The following is a 17694-nucleotide window of genomic DNA, read 5'->3' on the forward strand; positions in this document are numbered from 1 at the left end:
AGTAAATTAAATATCAACAACAACAATAATAATACAACTTGCATGCCCATTTCAGCCTCAGGTTGGTGTTGAGAGAATGTAAGTATAGCATGTGTGTCCTGAGTTCTGCTTATAACAAAGGGACTGTATGATTGCTCCCCCACAAGAACAACTTGCATGGTAAATGCAGGTTTCTGTGCTTCCTCAAAAGTGCTGAAAGGGTGCTGAGTTATCCGACCAACTCAGCTCACGGATCTCTTATTATCGCCATCAGGGAAAGTGATCAAATTGTTTTCATGTCTGTTGATACAAAATTGCCACTGGTAATTATTCCTACAAAATCCCTTGCTGTGGCTTCTAATTCTTCTGCACTGGATGGACTTACAGTAATGTTGCTGCTGCCTAACTTAACTACTTATGCTGCCAAACTAAATACTCATGCTGCCCAAAACTGGGGCATGGCCTGACCTCTAAAGCCTATAAGTCTGGGGGATGAGCTCTGGAGCTATAAGGGGCACATGTTGCTGATGTCTCTGGCTAAGGAAACATATCTTCTTTGCCAGCTTGTTCTAAAGATGAACTGCTCACCTTGCCCAGGCAGGCTGACCCCAGCTCTTGTTTTTAGTCTGTCCTGTCACACCATGACATCTGGCTAGGCCCCAAACAAGAGGCCACACAAAGCTCTAACAGGCATTGCCAAGAACCCCTGCCTGCCTGCCTGCTGTATTTGCTTACTCAGAAAAGGTCCGTGGCAATAATCCAAAACTAACTAACCAAATAAGTAAAATTAGAATGCTGGTATCTAAGAAAGTCACTAAGGCAGAATTGTGAGGCCCATGGCCCTGCCTTGCATAATTAGTTGAGTTACAGTGTTGTGTTGTGTTGTGTTGTGTTGTGTTGTCAGAGAGCACTATTCTGCAACCACATTGTGCATCTCCTCACAAGCATGCATTGACCCATGGTCAACCCTCCAGGGGCCGCATGTTGAAAGTGAACATGACCAAAGTGTGAAAGCAGGCATGGCTAACATTTTAATATTTTCTAAGCAATTAAAAAAAATAATGGACCAAATTTTGGGGAACCTGGGGCAGGGAACAAAACATTTTGGCATCAAAAAACTTAAAACAAAATGTTTAAAACTTTAAAAAGCTTTTTAAAAGACAGATTTTAGAGAGGGCCTTGAAGGGGCACAAAAAAACTTTTGGAATCACATAATCATAGTGGAGGACTCATGGGGGACAGTCAGTAATTAATTTTTTAAAATTAATTCTAAATAATATTTATAAAAAGTTAAATAGAAATTTTGAGTGGCCTTGGCCTTGACATAATGGCATCACAGTGGGGGATCCATAGGAACAGTCATTTTTTTAAAAAGTAACTTTTTTTTTTAAAGGGAAACCTTGGGCCCCCCACAAAAGACCTCTTGGGGAGAGGGGGCTGGATGCTGCTCACATGCCCTAAGTTAGCTACACCTGCTTTATACACTTTTGTGGATCCTCCACAAATTATTAAATGTTCAGTCATTCTCCATTCGTAATCTAACCAAACATCACGGATTCACCTATAAAGTGGCTATGGAGAACCCTGAATTGTTGAGTACAACAAGTACTTTAAGCCCTATCTAAAGTCTAAATTCACCTCTTTTGTTAAGTAGGGATAAGTGTATTCTTTTTATGCACATCATACTTGCCCCCCCAGGAGCATTACCTTTTTGTTAGCCTTTGTAAACACAGGCTATAAAGGCTTTGGACTCCCAGAACACAGAGAATCTCCCTAAAGTCCTTCAAGGGTCCTGTCTGAGTTTTCATAGCAAACACACTGCCTGACCAAGTTTTGGAGCGCCCAACTGAGTGCCCATTTCCCCACCACTAAATTCCCAAACTCTAGGTGACCCCAGAAGATATTTTGCTACTTATCTCACAGTATGACTGACTCTGGATTCCAGGGATTTGCATTCCTCTTTTTCTGCATGTCTGCACAGTAAAGTCTTGTTGTGACCAAGGAAAGTTTCTTCTTTTTACTTCTGAAGCAAATGATCCCTGCTATACCTCCTTGGGCCTGTATTTTGGACAGAGTCTAAGGAAGGAAAGTTACCCCTTCTCCCCTTTCTATTTCTTGCCTGCTTATCAATTCCCCCTCCTTCCCCCTCCCCACATAAAGCAGAAGTAATTATTGCAACATATCATTCCTCTCTCTTTCCTGTTCCCATTTCTGGGACAGCCTTCAGTGGTTAACCATTACATTGCAATTTTGTTTACTTTCTCAATAAAATTCAATTTCTGTAAAAGCTCTGCTATTGTCTCTGTTGCTTCCCTTTGGTACCTTACAGGGGCACCTGACTATCCAATCCAAAGCTATTCATGCTGTACTCCTATGTATTGGGCAGAAAGTAGCTTGTCCTCTGGGAGAATAAAGCCAGAATAACAGTGAGATATATTCACGAATGTCCAGAGAAATATTTTTTTGGTGGGGAGTAAGGTCTATGAATGGTTACTACAGGTCATTGGCAACCCACGCCACCCACCATTACATTTAGAATTCCTCCCCCCCCAATTCCCTTGGATACATTGCATTCTCCTAGGACATTTGAACTAAATTCTGTCCTGTTATCCATGCTCCTGAAGGACTTATTCCCTGCACATAGAGATATAGTGTTCAGGTGTATATAGAGGCATGTGTGGTAACAAATGTGTGTGCATGTGTAGGAAGATTCACAGGTTCCTTATGAGATTGCAGCTATATGGGGGCAGCAAGCCCAGAGAGATTTTGTTGTGTTATTTTATTAAATGGAAGCTGTCTGGCATTGAGTGACTGATGCTGTTTAAGGACATTGAGTAGTTCCACATAAAATAACTCAGTTTTGCAAAACTGGTTTCTCCAACTACAATATAATGTTCAGTCTTCCATATTAGACCACTGCCACTTAGTCCAAAGCATAGTGCTCACAAGGAAAATCATACCCTTTTACTTGGATTTGTCCAGAGGATCCAAAGAGCATGTGGGGAGCCCCAACTTACGAAGTGTCACAGCCCCAGTGACGAAGCATCAAGGTAAACAGTAAAAATTTAAACAGATATGGTGAGTTAAGAATTTAACAGATAAGGTGAGTTAAATTAAAATTTATTTAATGTATTAATCAGCTGAAGCTGAAACAAAGGCACAACCAAAGGCATTGCTTAGGGGTGGAGTTTAGGAGTGCTCTTAAAACCATCTATGCCTATGGTGGCCTCCATGACTGAGTGCCTGTCACCAGTTCCAACAGGTGTGTAAGCTGCACCATTTCCTGGCGAGGGATACTGTGGCCACTTTGATGCATGTGCTGGTCATTCAAGCAAAGCCTACTGTATTGAACTCTGTGGGGGGCTTCCCTTATATCTGGTCTGGAGGCTGCAGCTGGTGCAGAATGCCATGGCCTAGGTGGTGAGTGGTGCCCCTTACCTGGCACATATCATGCCTGTACTAGGGGATCTGTGCTGGCTGCCTAGTAGACACCAAGCCAGTTTTGAGGTCTTCCTACTTACATATAAAGGCCTAAACAACTCTGGACCAGGTTACCTGAAAGATCGACTTCCCCTCCATTGCCTAATAAGGGCATTAATATCAACAGATGGAACCCAGTTAGGGACCAATCCAAACCGAAGATCTGCCGGGATGGGAGTGGGGGCTGGAATGTGTGGATCTCCGGCTGAGCCAGCTGAACCTGGATTCTGCCAGCTTAAGTCCCTGATCCTGGCTCAGCAGGAGATACACCGATGTAAGTCCTCCATCCTGGATCACCCAGAACTCAGCTGAAAGTGGCTCAGCTGAGGCTAGGGTAGGTCCTGAAAAAGGGGTGTTCTGGGAGTGTGGTGGGGATGGGACAAGGGCAGGGGAGACTTACCCCCTATTCCAGACTCATTCCGTTCAATCAAATGACCTAGCAACCCAACAGAAGTTACACGGGCAGAAAAGGTGGTGTAAACAAACTCTATTTTAAAGGCTTGTTTTCCCTCTGCCAGGCTCGGTGGCTAGCTCATGCAGCAGTAGCCCTGTTTCAGAAAGGACCTTAGAATAGGGGTAATTTACCCCTTTAATTTAGGCCATCATAAATTACACTGGTTTCCTACAGTTTGCATTGCTCTGCTAGTCTTGCCATGGCCCAATGGTTTGTGGTTTGTGGTGATGGTTGTGATGATGGTTATTGGTTTGTGGTGATGCGGAGGCAGGCCTTTTCACTGGTGACACCGCTGTTATGGGATGCACTCTCTGCTGAACTCCAAGAGGCCTCATCTGAATTGACTTTTCACTGGCTTTTGAAGAAGCACCTACTGAGGCATTTCCTTGATCTCCCAACCTGAGAGTCCTGTTTTGTTTTAATGGGATTGTTTTATTGCATATTTTTATTATGGATGTTTATATTTTAATGCTTTTTTATACTTGTAAATGGCCTGAGAGCCTATTTTGGCATTAAGCGGTATACTATTAGTAGTGTGCCAGGGCTAAAACCCTGTTGAATCTTACTGTCCATGAGCTGAATCCCAGGAAGGCAATGTTGTAGAAATGTATAGCTCAGGAGCAGAATCCTAGGGGGGATCATTTTGTAGAGGCCTTCAGTTTTTGCAGCTCTGCTGAAGCCAGGGAAGCCTAGAGTGGCTCAAGTAAACCTCAGATGGAAACCTAGATTAAACCCAACTTTGTAGTGTAGACTTAGCTTTCAGCTCAAGTTCAGTGTAGCCTCAGTATGATTTTGGAGCTGAGGTGGGTTGCTCATTGAAAATATTAACCCAGTGTGGGGCAGCTGTGAAGAAGGTGAATTCCATGTTAGGGGGATAAAGAAATAAAATTGCAAAGATTGTGAGACCTTTAGACAAACCTCTGGTGCAACTTCACTTGAATACTGTATGCACTTCTGGTTGCCACACCTCAAAAAGGATATCGCAGAACTGAAAAGTGTCCAGAAAAGGCAACCAAAATGATCGGGGGATTACGGCAACGCCCATATAAAAAATGGTTACAATGTTTGCAGCTTTTCAGTTTGGAAAAATGTGTGTGGGGGGGGGCATGTATAAAATTATGCATGGTGTGGAGAGAGAGACTTTTCTCTCCCTCTTTCATTATACCATAATAATAAACCTGGGGTTATAAGTGAATGGTGGGAGATTCAGGACAGAGAAATGGAAGAACTTCTTCACACAGTGCATAGTGAAATGATTGTGTTTGTTACCACAAGGTGTGGTGATGGCCACCAATTTAGAAGACTTTAAAAAAAATGAATTAGACAAATTCAAGGAGGATAAGGCTATCAGCACCAGCCATTTCATGATATGAGTCAATTGTCTAACATGGTGGTCGGGAGTAGCGAACTGGCCCCACAGCCCACTTGCTTGCCTGCCTCCTAGTTTGCCTATCTGTCCAGCGGAGCTGTGCTGCTGCTAGCGAGGCATCCAGAATGGCTGTCAGCTAATCCTCCATTTCCTCCCTGCTTTGCTCTTGGAAGGGCCAAAGGAGTCCTTCCTCAGAGTGAGGCATCCTGAGTGAGGTGGCTTGGAGAGTGCCTGTACTGCTGCCATGGGCATTTCCCAGCCAGTTTAACTAGAATGGCTTGCTCTGAGGAAGAATCCTTTTGGCCCTTCCTACAGCAAGGCAGGGAGGTGAGAGCCAGTGTTGCCGCTGCTAATCCAATAGCTAAAAAAAGGTGGGGGATAAGTGGGTGGCAGGATGGAGGGGTGGTGGTAGCATTGCTTCAGCTGGCATAATCTCTTCTGCCAACCCTGCTGCTAGTCATGATGGCTGCATACTAGCTCCAGGGTTGACATAGATATTGGCATGGTCTCAGACACCCACCAAAGACCCGTGAGCTCAGAAAGGCCCATTGCCAATCCTCTTGACTCAATGCCAGACCCTGGACTAGTGTTCCTGCCACCCTTGGAACTCACACCACCAGAGCCCCCTGCATGGCACAGTGGCAGCTTGCTGTGGAGCAGGCCAGCAGTACCAGTGGGGGAGGCTGTTGATGTCAGGGGACCATCGGCATTACCATGCCAAGAGCCCACTACAGTCCGGTGCCAGGCCTGACTACCTCCAAGATCAGAATACCAGTTGATGGGGAACAACAGGGGGAGAGAGCTATTATCCTCATGTCCTCTTTTTGGACTTCACATAGGCATCTGATTGGCCTTTGGTCTGATCCAGCAGGGCTCTTTTCTTATGATCTGGCACCCCATGGGGTTGTATGCAATGAGGAAGCATGCAATGGAAAGATGATGGTGAGGAAATCTAACTTTGTACCATCCTGCGCCGGACAGTTAAAGGATCTGATAGGGGTTACTGTGCAACCCTAAGAGACCTAAGTTTGCTACTAGAGCTATGCTAATTTAGGAGACAATCTTTCAAGCAAGTTTTGAATTCACTTGCAAAACAAAAAATCATCTAAATTTGTGTTTCTAAAAAAACACACAAACCAATTATGGATGCTGTTGGAGCTGAGGGTTATAGGGGAGAAAGATGCAAGGGCTAGATACAGGGGGGGAAAAATCCTCCCCACTCTTTTTGGCCCCCCCCTGAACTTTTAGGCTGGCTACTTGCCTGGGTAGAAATATTAAATCTGCTACACTGGTGCTTAACATTCTTGCCTCAAAAGTCTATAAATCTTTAAAATAGAACTTTTGGACGTGTTGAGTTCCAAAAGCATAAGTTGAGGCTTTAAAATTCAAAAGTTTTAAACTAAACTGAAATTCTGCTAAACATCTGAATTTATGTGAAAACGTGTTACAGCTCCAGTTTGATGCTTATGGGTCACTTTATGTAAAATAAGGCGCATAAAAAGTATGCAGATTATTGCTTAACATTGAGGCTGAACTCAAAGCAAACCGACTGGCCATGGAGAGGGAGGAAGGGAGAATCAAAGATTGGTTTAAACTCAAGCAAGGAGCAACCTTAAACAGACCTGAAATGCAGCTGAGGGACCTGGGTTTCTGCACCTGCGATTCTGGCAGAGAGATGTGAAACTCCATTGAATGTGAATATGATACCTTGCAGGGGGAGGAAGAGGGAATCAGGAGACAATCTGAAAGTGCCATTGCCTATTGAAAACTGTTTCTATGGAGATAATCCGCACCCTGCTAGCTAATGCCAGGCTATTCTGCTAGAAAGAGTGGCCGCCTGGCAGGTTTTAAACTGGCTTAGCCTGGTTGTGGTGTTGTGTTGTTTTTGGCTTTGCCACCTCTTTTTTTGCATTTTATTTTTCTTTCCCAAGGGGCAGAACCATAGTACCTGCAGCTGCTTGTGGCAGTGTACAGCTTTCCAGGTGCCTCTTTATGGAGTACACTGTGTGCAGTTGCTGACCTAATAGGATGTACCGCTGTTGTTGTTACTAGAATTTATTACCCGCCCTTCACCCAAAGGTCCCATGGCGGTTTACAACAATTTAAACACATAATGAAAAACAGTTGAAAACAATCTAAACAACATCACAGAAAATATGGTGAGCCCTAAAATATACATCTCAGGTGTCAAAGGCCAGGGTAAAGAGGTGTGGTTGCTGTTGCTGCTGCCTGCTGTTCAGGTTAAGCAGATAGATGGTCCTGGCAGCCAGACAGTCTAATGTGGCTGGACAACTTGGGTGGCTGAGTGTGCCCCTGGCTAGAGTGATGTGATCAGACCTTCCAAGCCAATGCCCCCAGGTTACGCCTAGTTCCAAAGGAATGTCAATGAGTACAGGGAGACAGCAGGTTACAGGTGGAGGGACTGTCCCTTTGATCTTGTTCCTCCCATGGAGGGGCAGGAGACAGGAAGAGGAGGGCAAAGGGCAAAACAGTGCAGTGCTGGAGGGGCCTGGCGCTTGGAGCAAAGAAAAGAGCACCAGCAGTGACTGAAATCCCAACCAATCAGGCAGCCAAAGCACATGGCGGATGTGATGCTGAAATAAAGCATGCAATATGGGCTCCTTCCGGAGGAAGAGTGGGATATAAATTCAATACATTATAATAGCATGTTGTGTGTGTGTGTGTGAATACTCTTATACAGTTTATCAGCTTTCTTCCAGGGAATATACCCAAAAGATCATCAAACCCTTTATATAACCAATAAATCACTCTGCTATGCAGGAGAGGGCTTCCTGCAGATACCATCTTCAGGAGGTCCGTCCCATATGATATAGGAATCAGACCTTTGGTGTGGTGGCACCTTTCCTTTGGAACTCCCTCCATATTAGACAGGTGCCTCCTCTGTTGTCTTTTTTGTGCCTACTGAAGACCTTCCTCTTTCAATAAGCTTTTTAAGTGGATATCTTTATCCCAGTCTACATCTCTGTTGTAGCTATTTTTTACTGTTTTTATATATGGAAATGTTTTACAATGTCTTGTTTTTATATACGGAATTTTTTTAATATGGTACTGTTTTTAATTAGTTTTTTATATTTTTCTTGTTTTATGGCTGTAACATTTCCCTTTGTTTTATAATTGTATATTTTATTGTTGTCACCAACCCTGGAACCTTGTGGTATAGGGTGAGCAAGAAATCTAATAAATAAATACATAAATAAATATGTGGCCACTGAGATAGATTAAAGCCAGTGATGGCTGGTGCCTGTTGGCATCTGGTGAAGTGGAAGTCAGAGTGCCCAACAGTAAGTGGAATCAGAGCCAATTATAGGCAGAGCCAACAATTCTGGCTTTGTCCCCATCTTCCTCCCTGCTGAGTTCTACAATGGCAACACTGAGATTAAGGAATAGGAGGAATATGGCCATCCCCTAGACTGGTTGTAAGTAAGGAGGTAGGCAGGCCAAGCAGAAGACTGGCAGGTGGAGGCTGGCTGAAGACAGACTAAGCTTGGTGGGGCAGTGCTCCCTTTGCCCTAATGGACCGGTCTCCGCTGATTAAAACCTTACAAGCAAACTGACACCCCCCTCAAACCCAACCAGTTCTGGAAACATGAACAGCATTCATAATCTGTAGAAGTTTTCAACCACAGAACAATCTGCTGTCTGAAAAGCACCTGGGCCATGAAATATCTCTCACTCACAAATTTGTTGACTGTTCCATGTGTGCAAAAGACCCACATAATTGGCTTCTCCCACATGGCTGGAAGAATATTCAGATGCATTCTCCAGTGGTATGGTGGCATACCACTGAGAAACATCTCCCATCATTGTACAAATGAGGCCAAGTCTGGGGACATCAAAGGCAAGAAAAAGGACCCTTCTTGAATTAACTTTGATGGATTTAATAGATTTATTGTATTGTTGATACTCTTTTTTGACATGAATTTGGTTCTGACTCATTTTATATTTAGATATATGCTGTGTTTTGTTGTATAGATTTTTATTCTGAAATGTGTGTTAATTATGTTGTTTTCTGTTTGCTTTTAACTTCTTTCTTTCGCTTTTCCTGGGAAGGAAAAAGTGGGACATGAGCAATACATGAAATGGAAATGAAATGAAAGAACTAATGAGGAAAATATTGCTCTAAATATATATTTATTGAGAATACATAGTTAAAGTATTGCATTTTGTCTTGAACATCAATTAGGTGATACTTATCCTCAGGCTGAAAGGAATAATGTTGGCATTCCTTGGAAGATAGTTTTGAAATTTGTACAGCACAATGACACAGATATACACAGATTATCTACCCTATTTTGCATTTGATTCATACACCTTTATCATTGCTTCCAAAACAAGTGATGTTGCTGTAAAATACACGTCATAAACTGAATCAAGGAAAATATGCTAAATAACATTGCATTGCAGTGACTCATATGACAGATGACAGACAGGCCATCATAAACAGGACTCAGTGAAAAACAGACAAGATGGTCTCTAACAGGTGAATGTGGTGCAATGCTTTTGTCATCAGTACTTATTAATTCTATATTGTAATGAAATCATTCATTCATTCATTCTCTGAGTATGGATGGTTATGTAGCCAAAAAAGAAAATAAAAGATTTTTTTTAAAAATGGAGGAGGAAATTTGCCATAAACAGACCAATGATGACTGACCATGCTCAGTGGCCATGGAATGCTGCCTCATGTTGGGAAGGGGGAAGGGAAAGGAAAACTTGGAGGAAGAGGAATGGAATAGAGTATTTTGAAAGATGGCATGGCTGGCTCACATCCTAGACAGGAGCACCCCATGCTGCATTGATGGTCCCATTTTTACAATTATCATCATCATCATTACTGCTTTTTTGGTAAATAAAATGAGGATCCAGTAAAAGTTCCATAGGTGCCAGCACAAAATGGCTTCATGGGCAGCAAAAAAAGAGGCATAGGTACTTCATACCAATGTGTCACAAAAATGCTCTGAAAATAATGTGAAAGAGCCTCATGGGGTATCAAGATAAACTCCTCCTGTGTGAAATGGGAACATATCATTATTGAAACATATATAGGCATATTTGACATACATTTGTTTAAGAACCACTTCTATGAACCTTTAACAGGAAAGTTTTCAGGGCCACATGCCACACGCAGTTCTAGCAGGACAATAACTAATAGGAGCTTATAAGATAGGGGTGGGGAACCTTTGACACTCCCCTGATGTTACTGAAGCCATGCTTCCTGGGGCTTGTAGTTCAGCAACTTCTGAAGAGCCAAAGATTTCCCACGCATCTTATTGGAGGATGTTTTCATTATCAAATTCCAAACAGGTAGCTACGTTAGTTCTGTTGCAATAAAAACAGCAGAGTCTTACATCACAACAGATCTCTTTGTCTTGTTTTATATTAGAGACCAAAAGATTTTGGGATGAATCCAACTAAGTTATACTCAGAGCAGACCTGCTGAAATCAATGGATGTGACTAACATTAAATCCATTGATTTCAATAGGTCTACTCTATGATTTAGTTGGATAAGAACCCTTTGTGTTGCATAACCTTTGTACACACACACCTATTAGTACAGTGATTAAAAAAGGTAAACTTTTTTTGTACCACAGTTGAATTTTCTTATCTCCATACCAATGTTCCTGTCAAAATGGGTTCTATTAGTCCATAAAAGAACAAGCTGCAGTAAATGTGTTACAACCTTTAAGGGTTCAGTTCATTTGTTGTTGTTATGTGCCTCCAAGTCTACTACGACTTATGGTGACCCTATGAATCAGTGACCTCCAAGAGCATCTGTCATAAACCACTCTGTTCAGATCTTGTAAGTTCAAATTCCTTTATGGAATCAATCCATCTCTTGTTTGGCCTTCCTCTTTTTCTACTCCCTTCTGTTTTTCCCAGCATTATGGTCTTTTCTAATGAATCATGTCTTCTCTTTATGTGTCCAAAGTATGATAACCTCAGTTTCATCATTTTAGCTTCTAGTGATAGTTCTCGTTTAATTTGTTCTAACACCCAGTTATTTGTCTTTTTCGCAGTCCATGGTATCCGCTAAGCTCTCCTCCAACACCACATTTCAAATGAGTTGATTTTTCTCTTATCCACTTTTTTTACTGTCCAACTTTCACATCCATACATAGAGATCGGGAGTACCATGGTCTGAATAATCTTGATTTTAGTGTTCAGTGATACATCATTGCATTTGAGGACCTTTTCTAGTTCTCTCATAGCTGCCCTCCCCAGTCCTAACCTTCTTCTAATTTCTTTGCTATTGTCTCCATTTTGGTTAATGACTGTGCCGAGGGATTGACAAGTTCAAAGTTCTCACTGTCAACTTCAAAGTTACATAAATCTTCTGTTGTCATTACTTTAGTCTGCTTGACGTTCAGCTGTACTGCTTTTGTGCTTTCCTCTTTAACTTTCATCAGCATTCATTTCAAATCATTACTGGTTTCTGCTAGTACTATGGTATCGTCTGCATATCTTAAATTATTGATATTTCTCCCTCCAGTTTTCACACCTCCTTCATCTTGGTCCAATCCTGCTTTCCGTATGATATGTTCTGCATATAGATTAAACAAATAGGGTGATAAAATACACCCCTGTCTCACACCCTTTCCGATGGGGAACCAATTGGTTTTTCCATATTCTGTCCTTACAGTAGCCTCTTGTCCAGAGTATAGGTTGTGCATCAGGACAAGCAGATGCTGTGGCACCCCCATTTCTTTTAAAGCATTCCATAGTTTTTCATGATCTACACAGTCAAAGGCTTTGCTGTAATCTATAAAGCACAGGGTGATTTTCTTCTGAAATTCCTTGGTCCGTTCCATTATCCAACGTATGTTTGCGATATGATCTCTGGTGCCTCTTCCCTTTCTAAATCCATCTTGGACATCTGGCATTTCTCGCTCCATATATGGTAAGAGCCTTTGTTGTACAATCTTGAGCATTACTTTACTTGCATGGGATATTAAGTTCAATAATTATTGCATTCCCTGGGATCCCATCTCTTGGACTCAGAAGTTATCTCATCCAGTCCCTTGCTGATGCAGGTAATCTGCTTTTACAGCCTCCCTTACAGATGGCCATCCAGATTCTTGATGAGAGGCTTTTAAGAAGAAGAGTCCACCACCTTCTGAGGCAGTCCATTCCACTGTCAAATAGCTCACACCAGAAGGAAATTCTTCCTATTTTAAAAAAATCTAAATCCCCTTTCTTGTAATTTGAACTTGTTGGTTTGGATCCTGCCCTTTAAGCAACCATTGTAGGGTTTGAAAGCTACAATATCTGGAGGGCACAAGGCTGCTATAGGTGAAGTTAATGCTTTAATTCCAACGTAATTTGTAAAGTACAGCAGTATTCCACAAGTGCTTGGCTGATCAAGAGAAAGAAGGAACATCACCAAGTGTCATTCTCTTACAACTAGCAATATCTCATTGTATGTGTGAGATGGGGGGAGGTGCTAAGTCAAAGAGGATGACCTTTCAAAATGAGGTCAGTTGCACAGTGGAATAGACTCTAGGAGCCTTAAGGCCTGATCCTATGACTTAATATGCCTGTAAGTATCGACAAAGGAAGAGAGCTATTTTAATTGCGTAACATATCAACCTGTGATGATTTGGTCATATCAAAAATAGCCCAGGACATAATGCCATCATGTAATTCCATCAGAGAAGGAAGGGTGTGACAATTTCCCTCTAGTGTTCCTCACAGCAGCTTCTTCCCCTCCTTGGCCAAGCTCCACCTGCTTTCCAAGGTGTGTGAAAAAATGTTTTAGCAGATGGCCTTTCAAAAGCCAGTGAGGGATGACAGAACTCTATCAAAAAATTAAAAGCACATGTGAAATATCACAATTGGAAGACTCAGACTCAATATGGTCAACCTCACTGTGGAAGGAATGGTGTCTGCTGCCAGATACATTATGCCAACCTGTGGCATTGAGGATCCCATCATGAGGAGACTTGGCGCAATGTCCCACCAAAGAGAATGGGCTGGTGCCACTATGACCAAAATATTTGCTTTCCCCAGATATTACACCTTTGTGCAAATGTGGTATGGTACAGATATGAATGAAGCTGGGGGCATGATGGGATTTGGGGTTGTGAGTCCATGAATAATCTTAAAGGCAGCTGCCACAGAACCAACAGTGACAGTGCAAAGTTAATATTCAGTGATAAACTTTTACAATGACATCATGAGATACAGCATTTGGAACATAGTACGCTGCCTTATACTGGGGCAGGCCATTGGTCCATCTAGCCCAATACTGTCTATACTGACTGGTGGGGACTCTACAAGATCTCAGGTCCTTCCCGTCACCTGCTAAATGGATATGGGGAGAACTGAACTCAGGACCTTCTGCCTGCATAGCATGAACCTAGCACTGAACTACGGCACCTTCCTTCCTCTGAGATTTTTGGAATAGGGAGCATATAAAATCCTGAGGATAAGGTAAGCAGAACTGGAATTTCCAAGTGATTTCAAGGCCCACGTAAAACTACACAAATCCATCTGGTACACAGCAGCCATACACTGCCATCTGCCTCATAAGGAGGCTTGATATAAGGCAGCTTTCTTTGTTTCTTTGAGTCCTCTTTCTTCTTATTAATTAATCTACCACATTTGCAGCTTGCCATTCATCCAAGGAGATCCCACTGGCTTAAATGGAGTGATTTCATTTTATCTTCAGATTAATCCAGTGAGGTAGGTTATTCCAAGAGAGTGATTTGCCCAAACTACCCAATGGGCTTTTTGGCTGAGGAGAGACTTCATCCAAGCCCAGTGCTTTAGCCACTGCACCATATACAGGCTGTGTTTTTGGCTACTGAATCTCTAGCAGAGCTTGGAAAAGTTACTTTTTTGAACTACAACTCCCATCAGCCCCAGCCAGCATGGCCACTGGATTGGGCTGATGGGAGTTGTAGTTCAAAAAAGTAACTTTTCCAAGCTCTGAAGTATATCTGGACCACTAATGACCATTCTTGTTCAGACCATTCTTGCCTCTTTGCCATCAGTACTTGCTATATATCAATACTATAACCAAGAATAAAGGCAGGTATCCTCATTTAGGGTAGCTCCCAGCTGCTCAGACAAGGCTTGAAGATACCATATATAGAGTTTCAGGACAGGAATGTGCCCGGTGTCAGGGAGTGTAATTTGCCTAATAAGTTTTTGGTTTGTATTTACCGAACTCTTTGTTCAGCATTTTGTTGATGACACGCCTCCTTGAGAGCTGGCAGTATCAAGAGTTTTGCTGCACAAACTTCTTGCTCCTTTCTCATACAATTATTGGGAAATCAAAGATATTGTCTAAGAATCTTGGGCTTTCAGCCAGATGTAATTTTCCACCTGTTTTGCTTTGTTCTCAAAAGAGCTGGAGCTCGTTCAGAAGCAGGAGATTAGATCAGGAGATCTTAGGCACACATTGCTTTCTTTCTTTTTTAACTAACACAAAACTGGTACTGTCAGTGCTCTCCAAATGATAAATGGTTTGACCTGCTCATTAGTCATCATGACAAACTGAAAGGGTCCTGGGCTAATGATAGTCGTGCTTGACTTTGAAGGATCGTTCCTATATTCACAGGCAAATTTGGAGGAGTGAAGTTTCCTGAAATGTCAAAGGGATTCAGATAAGCAGGAGTCCTACCTTCAAATGTTTTACTGGCTGCAATATTATTTATTATTTATTTATTTATTATTTGATTTCTATCCCACCCTTCCTCCCAGCAGGACCCCAGGGATATAATCAGTATCCTGATTATAAGGCATAATGACTGGGGTGATGCCACCAAAATTTGACTGTGGTGCCACGAAAAATGCAAAAGGTTATGACTATGCAGGCACACCAGTGATGGTGCCCTATCCTAAACATTTATTTGATGGAGCAGCAGCTAGTCACAGGAGCAGGCTATTGTCCAGAGCATGACGATGCATCTAATTTCCTGGCACACAGCCAAGTATATACTTTGAATGGAGGGCCTCCCACTCTACAGGCTTAGAGGTATGAAATGTCACAATGTTTGAAAATCTGAAAGTACAACATAGTTGTGCAACAGAAAATTTCCTTCTTGACCTGCATGTACTTACTCAAGTGTTCTGAAGAAGCAGATTTGAATGTCTTATAGCACATTCCTTAGGTTGAAAATTGAAGAAATTGCACTGCATGTCTACATTTCCTTTCCATCCACTCATCTCTAGCACTAGCACTGAGGGTTGTTGTCACTCTTTGTTATCCATTTGTTGGATATGAAGAGCCATTATCTGTTGTTTCCTTTAAATATATGCCATGCTTATAATATGATCATAACTGCATATATATGCTGCTTTTCTGCCACTCTGTGGCCCTCAAGGTGGCTATCAGTCAATGTTTATTATTTAGTTTATTAAGACAATTTATACACCACTCTTTTTATTGTGTTGAGCAATACTCAGGATGGCTAATAGACAGGAAAACACAAAACAAAACATGTAAAAACCAATAAAGCAAATTAATAAAATTACATTCACCATAAAACAATAACCAAAAACGATGGCTGCAATCATATATCCACTTACCTGGGAGTAAGCCGCATTGATTTAAATGGGATGTCTAATTCTAAGCAGACATGTATAGGATTGTGCTGTTAAAAATAAATCAGAAAGGGCATCATTAAATTATTATTTCCTACACAGTTTCTGCACAGTGAGTTTCCTACACAGATGTTAGTCGCCAGCGAAAATGATAATAGAACTAACTGGAAAAGGCATAAGCTAAAAATATTCAATATTCTGATATAATACCAACCTCAACTGAATAGATTCCTCATATGAATACAGTGGAACTCACTTCTGGATAAAACTCTATAAGATTGTGCTTTTATTGTTCCGAGGTGCTTGCTACATAAAGATTCCCTATCAAGGAAACATGGAGCCTAGCCAAACCTAAATAATCAAAAAGGACATTTAGGGAGCTATCTACTGCTCTCCAACCATGCATACTTTGGTGGGGTAAATTAAATACCATTTTTAAAGTGTTCATGATTTCAGATTTGATGGAGGAATAGGTAAAAGCAGAGAGTTTGAATGTGTATTTGGTATTTAATAATTATTTATTTATAGGATTTATATCCCACCTTTCTCTCAGAGCAGCTTGCAATAGATTATAATTGCCCACACACACATGCACACACAGGGAAGTCACAGAACCCAGCAGCCCTTTGATACCCTGGCTCATGGATGGGGGCAGAACATGCTTCTCTCCAGTGTTGCAATCCTAGGACAATCGGCAGTTGGAGCTGAGTGTTCTTTTGGGCAGTCTAGGGCCAAGCAAATTTCCTGCAGCTGCTCCTTTTCTGGCCAATGGATGGGGCCAGGTTGGTTTCCCTCTTGCCATAATGTTCTTCCTGGGAATAAGGGTGTTGTTGTTGTTGTTTGCAACTTCCCAATGGCCATTGGTTCAATGACCGATGGCAGAGGCCAGAATGTGCTTCCTTCCAGCTCTTCAGTCCCAGTCCTCAGTGTCAGAGGCCTCAGGAGCAGAGCTTGGAAAAGTTACTTTTTTGAACTATAACTCCCATCAGCCCAATCCAGTGGCCATGCTGGCTGGGGCTGATGGGAGTTGTAGTTCAAAAAGTAACTTTTCCAAGCTCTGCTCAGAAGTATAACCTGAGACAGATTTTAGTGATTTGATCGCCCCTTAAAGCTTGTGAATGACAGTCTCTCTGTGGTAAACAACCTAGGCTGAAACTACTTTACAACAGTACAGATCTTTAGGATCAGGTGCTGGAAGGGATGTAGCTCAGTGGTAGGGCATCTGCCTTACTTGCAGATGTCCCAGGTTCAATCCCTGGCATCTCCTGCTAGGGCTAGAAGAGGCTCCTGCCTGAAACCTTGGAGAGCTGCTGCCAGTTGGTGTAGACAATACTGAGCTATACAGACAATGGTCTGATTCAGTAAAGGCAGCTTCCTATTTTCCTCCACAGAATTATCTATGACCTTTGCCAGAGAACAAGAGGCTGTCACATTATGACAAACTACCTAAGATCATACAAAATCACATTTTCCCCAGTGGATTAATGGATCTATCATAATTACCACTCCTACTCTGTGCCTGATCAGATCCCTGATGCATCTGGATAGCCACTGCAAAAAAAAAAAGATAAGAACATAAGAAGAGCCTGCTGGATCAGGCCAGTGGCCCATCTAGTCCAGCATCCTGTTCTCACAGTGGCCGACCAGATGCCTGGGGGAAGCCCGCAAGCAGGACCTGAGTGCAGGAACACTCTCCCCTCCTGAGGCTTCCGGCAACTGGTTTTCAGAAGCATACTGCCTCTGACTAGGGTGGCAGAGCACAGCCATCATGGCTAGTAGCCATTGATAGCCCTGTCCTCCATGAATTTGTCTAATCTTCTTTTAAAGCCATCCAAGCTGGTG

General features: G+C 42.3%; 1 protein-coding gene and 1 non-coding gene across 2 annotated transcripts in view; one reads left to right on the forward strand and one right to left on the reverse strand.

Moving 5' to 3' along the window:
• Positions 1–2084, reverse strand: part of GPR37L1 (G protein-coupled receptor 37 like 1) — a 72338-nt gene extending 70254 nt beyond the window's left edge. Inside the window, exon 1 of the mRNA XM_061631852.1 lies at positions 1901–2084. The gene's annotated coding sequence lies outside the window, so the exon portion shown is untranslated. The remainder of the gene's footprint in view (positions 1–1900) is intronic.
• Positions 2085–17048: 14964 nt separating this feature from the next.
• On the forward strand, positions 17049–17119 carry TRNAV-UAC (transfer RNA valine (anticodon UAC)). The gene has a single exon. It is a non-coding gene; the product is annotated as a tRNA-Val (tRNA).
• The last annotated feature ends 575 nt before the right edge of the window (positions 17120–17694 follow it).

This window comes from Rhineura floridana, chromosome 6, assembly GCF_030035675.1.
Source record: "Rhineura floridana isolate rRhiFlo1 chromosome 6, rRhiFlo1.hap2, whole genome shotgun sequence".
Lineage (NCBI taxonomy): Eukaryota > Metazoa > Chordata > Lepidosauria > Squamata > Rhineuridae > Rhineura > Rhineura floridana.